The 5,840-nt window shown below is 46.1% G+C and overlaps 1 long non-coding RNA gene across 1 annotated transcript; it reads right to left on the bottom strand.

Annotated features, from left to right (window-relative positions):
• Window positions 1-1,704: 1,704 nt before the first annotated feature.
• On the bottom strand, window positions 1,705-5,106 carry LOC117803692. Its single transcript, XR_004627633.1, has 3 exons — window positions 4,992-5,106; window positions 3,002-3,185; window positions 1,705-1,796 (listed from the first exon to the last, which is right to left on the bottom strand). It is a non-coding gene; the product is annotated as an uncharacterized LOC117803692 (long non-coding RNA).
• Window positions 5,107-5,840: the final 734 nt, after the last annotated feature.

Genomic DNA, 5,840 nt, shown 5'->3' with positions numbered 1-5,840 from the left:
GGTTTTGGCAATGGAGAGTGCATAGGCTTGGCCATGCTGGGATGGAACGCAGCATTTCCCTGCTCTCCTAAGAGGCTGGAAGGTAGAATTCGGGTTTGAAGAACAGTCTGATGTGTTGTGAGGTGACAGACAGGGCTTCAGGGCGAGGTGACAAATGTCTAGTGTAAAGTTGAACCTGGTATCAGCAATAGGAGGGGGGCAGTCCCAAACTGGAGGGAACTTGTGCAGGGCGGAAAGGTACTTAAAGGGTGTTTTTAACAGTCATCCAAATTTAAACACAGACACACAAAAGGTAGATTAACCCAAGAGAAGGGGGTTTTGCCCAAGGATCTCATCTCTGATAATGGAGACCAGGTTATATTGGAGACTAGAAAATGTTTTAGGGTCAAGTAGTAAGTCTTAAAAGCCAAATTGAGTATTTGACTTTGATTTGTGGGAAATGGGAAGTCCTTTATAGAACGAAAAGAACCGTAGGAAGGGAAGGAAATGGTGGATTTTAACAAGTTGGTGGGTTCTGCTGGTACCAGGAATAATTTTGCAGCCTGGGGTTCTCTCAACTGTTCACTGCCCTCTTGTCACTGAATAGTAGAACTACATGGAAAGATTTTAGGATTTTGGCCACAGTTCACATCCCTGGTCAGACGCATTTTTGGCTCAGGGACAATGAGGGATACTCACAGCCTCCCTGGGTCTCAATTTTCTGTTGGTGTGGGAAACACCAGTGAACAAAACAAAGACGCCTGCCTTCATCGATTTTTCATTCTAATGGTCAAAACACAGAGTAAGTATTTGTGCTGTGACTTAGAAGCTGGTAAGAAGTATAGACAAGAAAATGCAGGCCAGGATGGAGGATGGGGGGGTGGCAGGTTGCAGTGTTCAACACAGTGGTCAGCGTAGGCATGGCTGGGAAGGTAAGGTCTGAACAGAATTGTAAGAGGTGAGGGTATAGTCCAATGAATAACTGGGAGAAGAGCCTTCCAGACTGAGAACGGTGAAGCGGTGGGCTGGAGGCAGGTGAGCTGGGTGGACACTGCTGTGAACATTTGTCTACGGGAGTTTGTGGGCGCATACATTTTCGCTTCTCTTGGGTACATACTTAGGAGTGGAACTGCTGGGCCATGGGGTGCTTCTATTTGTCACTTGAGGAACTGCCAGATGGCCTTTCCAAAGGGGATTCGCTATTTTACATTCCCACCAGCAAGGAGTGAGTGTTCAGTTTCTCCACACCCGGGCAATACCTGTGAAGGGCTGTCTTAGTTGGGGTGATGGCCCACCCTAGTGAGAAGGAAGTGGAATCTCATGGTTGGGATTTGCATTTCCCTGATGGCTAATGATGTTGAGCCTCTTTTCATGTGCTCATTGACCCTCTGTGGATTTTCTTTGGAAAAACCTCTATTCAAATCCTCTGCTCATTTTTAAATTGGGTTATTTGTCTTTTTAATTTTGGGTTGTAAGAGTCCTTTACTATTCTGAACACAAGTCTCTTATCAGATATATAATTTGCAAATATTTTCTCTCATTTGTGGGTCCTCTTTTCACTTGCTTGCTGGTATCATTTGAAGCCTGGAAGTTTTTAGTTTTGTCTTATCCTTTTCTTAAGTCCTCCCTTCTCTAACATCCAATTAGTCACAAATTTAACTGATTCTGCCTTAGAAATATCTCTGAAATATACCCCCCCACACTGCCCTGTACACCCCCTTATTATTTCTCACCTGAATCTAAGCAAGGCCTGCACTCCTCTTCGCTCCTCTGTTCCCCACGCAGGTGGTCCTCCAGCTGCTTCCAGAGTGATCTTCCTGAGCCACAAATTGAGCAGGTCAGACAAATGTGGGCTCCCCATTGCTGCTGGCACAGTTCTCAAACTCCTCCAATAAGAGTACCCACAGCACTTTAAAAGTTCAGGTTGCAGGTCCACGATCTGGACACAGTCAATCAGAATGTCTGGGGGATAAGCCTGGGCATCTATTTTTAATAAGCCCCCAGGTGATTTTTGTTCTTAGAACTTAGTTATGCCTACCTACAACAATGGCTCTAAACCAGGGGTGATTTTGTTCCCCAGGGGACATTTGGCAATGTCTGGAGACATTTTTGGTGGTGATAACGGGGGGGGGGGGTTGTGCAGCTATCACCAGTGACACTAGGGGTGCTGCTGGCATCGTGCAGTGCACAGGGCAGCCCCCCACCAAGAACTGTCAGCCCTGAATGTGAATCATGCCACATTGAGAGCCCTGGCAGTATTTATAGAAGATAAAATATGAATTTCTGCATTTGAGTCTGGCCTATTGGTCCCCAACCCTATGAAAGACCTGTCGCTCTGTAAGAACCATGGCCAACTAAGTGGCTTACAACAAGGATTGACTCTTTCTCATGACCGTGCGGCTGGCCTCGTCAGTGCTCTGGCGCAGAGAAGCTGCCTGGGACCGTTGAGCTGTACCCCTGCTCAGTTGGGTCTCTGGTTCCATGTGCTTTCAAGGCATGGAGGTCTGGGAGATACAAAGGGTATGAGCTTGGATGCCACTTCGGCTGTGTTCTACTGATCACAGAAGGTTACAGAAGGTCACAAGACTGACCCAGATCAAGGGGTAGGGAAACAGATCCTATTTTTTAAAGTGAGGAACTTGCAAAGATTTGGTGGCCATGTTAATCCACCCGCCAGCCTACCTTTTCAATACTCTCCCCAGAGCCCACCTCCTTCTAACCTCAGCGGGGCCCTGCCAGGGCCAGACCAGACTCTGGGGCTCTGGGCAGTAGGGGAGGAAGTACCCTCAGAAAAACTTCACACAGACTCCCATTAGTGCTTCCTCTGACAGCTTTTCATCAGAGTCTAAGCCAAAGGTTTTAGTCTCAGGATGCTCCCATATTCAAAAACTACTGAGGACCCCAAAGAACATTTGCCTGTGTGGGTTACATCTATCCACATGTACTGCGTTAGAAATTAAAAATGAGATGTTTTAAAAATAAACATTAATTCATTTAAAAATAGTAGTAACAACCCTTTTACCTGTTAAAGAACATTTTTGATGGAAATTAGCCATATTTTCCAGAATACATGTCGGTAAGGAGACGCCATGCTACATTTGTGCGCGGAAGGCCACAGAAGGCCACAGAAGGCTCAGACCTTGTTTCTGCACTCTCTCTGTTGCAGTATCACACATGCTGTAGCCTCTGCACCGCACCGCTGTATTCTCATAAGAAAGAGGCAAATCATGACAGTGTTATAGTGAAAACAGTTTTGACCTCACAGACCCCCTCAAGGGGTTTCAGGTACCCCCCAAGGGTCCATGGACCACACTTGAAGAACCACCCAGGGTTCTTCCAACTGGCCCAGGCCAGCAGCTCTCTCAACTCCATGGACAGGCTTCTGCCCATCTACTAACATTCATTACATTCATTCATCAGCCCTTTTATGACCTTCCCCTTGTGAATGCACCATCTGCTTCTCCCCCCCACCAAACTCCTACTCATCCCTCAAAACCCACTGCAAACGCCTGCTGCATGCTGAAGGCTTTCTTGACTCCTACAGGCAGAGTTAGGGCTCCTCCTTTACGTGCTCCCACACCCTTCATCCCTACTCCTGCAGTAGAATGTACCCTGTGAAATTGAAATGTATCAGTCCGTGTGTTTCCCTCCTCTCTAATTAAACCAGAAACTTGTTTTTCTGAAGTGCGGGGTGGTTTTGTTCTGTTTTTTTTTCATATTGGAATGAGATGCAGTTTGTAAACTGATCCATTTCCAAATCCCTAACCAAGGACCCTGATGATTGTTTCAGTCCTCCCCTTCCTCCTGGTTTTGAGGCCTCTGTTATCATATACTAACTTTTTGTACATAGTAAATTTTAGATCTGGGCTTTTCCACTTGCCCAGCTGTGCCTCAGCCATATGTCTGGTTTTAATGAAGACCCATGGTATGTGAACCCCATGGCCTCAGAAGTTTTAGTGTCTAGGGGAGTCTGTCCTTCCATCTGCTATAGCTCTTTTTCTTCTGAATTTTATTGGAAATTCTGATTTGTTCATGCCTCCAGGTTAACTTTGGAATACCTTTGACAATTTCCAAGAAATACCGTGCCAGGATTTTAACTGGGATTCCATATGCTTAAAACAGTTTGGGGGAGCAGGGAGAGAAATGTGTATCTTCACAGAATTTGGATGGCCCATCAAGAGGTCTGCTGAGGAAAAGACGGTTTCCTTTTTCATTTATTTAGCTTAAAAAAGGCTCTCAATGTATTTTGTTTCCTTAATTTTAGGTAACTGAGCGAAATATTAAAGAGAAATGCGCACAATCATAATATTTCTCACTAATAATTCACTTGGGTATATTATGCTTTGTTGATACTGTAGATAAAATTTCACTTTTTCCTATATTTTCAGACTGGTCATTGATAATATATTATAATTGCTACTTAATTCTCTGCACCTCGTTTTATACCTAATCATTTAACCGATCTTTTAAAATAGTCCTTAATAATTTTTCAGTTGATTTGTTTTTTTTTTATCAAAACAGTATTTTCCCTCTTCCTTTACAATCTATATACTTTTTGTTTTATGTCTTACTGCTTGCAGCCAGAACTGTCCACGCCAAATTAATTAATATTGACAATAGACGACACTACGAACTAATTTCTGACAAATGCTGGTTTCTTTGGAATAAACACCGTTTTAAAAAAATGTTCTTAAGGGAGTAGCTATGTTTTTGTCTATGCAGTGTGTCTTTACGGCTGAGTTTTCCCCTCTGTGAAGATCATTGCAAAGATCATTTTCATATTTGACCCGTCGTGTAAAGTAGCAGATTAATAGACTTCCTTACGCTGATTTTTTTCTTGCACTTTGTATTTTCATCTCGTGCTACATGACCTAGCCCAGTCCTTCCGTGGTTTCAAACTGTCTTCCAGTAAGTGGTGCTGAACTCCTGTCCTGCCCAGGGTAAAGGTTGTTCTCCCACATGCTCCCTTCTGTGCTGACTCCAGGCAACTTGCTCGGGCAAAGGATACTTACCTTCCGAGAGAGAAAATGGGGAAAACCAGAACGTGCAGCGGACGAGCACAGGAGTCTCTGCCATCTGTTTGGCCCTCGGCATCCACAGTGTCCCAACGGTCTGGTCTTACCCACGTGTGCTCTCTTCTCTTCCCCTGTGCAAACAGGAAGGGGCTGGATCTTCTCAGTGACGGGGCTGGCCTTCAAACACCCCCCATCAGCAGCAGCCAGGAGGTGGGGGATGGAGCACCCAGCCCTCCTCTCCTCCCCCGGAGCCCAAGGTCCACCTGCTGGGAGAGATCCGGGGCAGGAACACCCACCGCCTCGCCCCTGGGCAGTCCGGAAAGTCAGACTGCTGGCAGCTTCCAGTCCTCTCCATGATGCTCACATCTCCTAAATGCACATTTTCATGTGTGAGACGGGCTTTCCAACAGGATTCTTGGTAGCTTTCTCAGTCTCTGCTTGACTCATGGGTCTGCTCGGGTGTCTTGCTCCCTGTTTCATCATTTTGGATCATTTTTTCTTACTGAAAATGGTCTATTTCATCGAGATCTTCAAATGTGTGAGTGTATGTACGGTGAGTCCCGCCGCCTCCCCACGCTAGGCCGTGAGACTCCAACTGCAGAGCCCAGGCCTGAGGACCATCATGGGGCTGTGGACAGCCCACGGTCGCTGGTGGCACTTTGTAGGCCTCTCTGAGGGCCTGATGGAGGCCGCAGACTCTCTCCTTGGAAGACTGCATTGGTTTTTCGTTCAGGGTAGAAAATGCCCTTACCTCCTTGGCCCTATCTGAGGACCACGGACCTGTGTCCATGGACTCCATGCCAGAAGGACACAGCTGGCCAGTGGCCTTCCATGATCCGTGTGTAT

The sequence above is a fragment of the Ailuropoda melanoleuca genome, chromosome 9, assembly GCF_002007445.2.
Source record: "Ailuropoda melanoleuca isolate Jingjing chromosome 9, ASM200744v2, whole genome shotgun sequence".
In the NCBI taxonomy this organism is placed as follows: Eukaryota; Metazoa; Chordata; class Mammalia; order Carnivora; family Ursidae; genus Ailuropoda; species Ailuropoda melanoleuca.
Note: the sequence above shows the minus strand (reverse complement) of the source record. Positions and strands in the feature narration are given on the sequence as shown.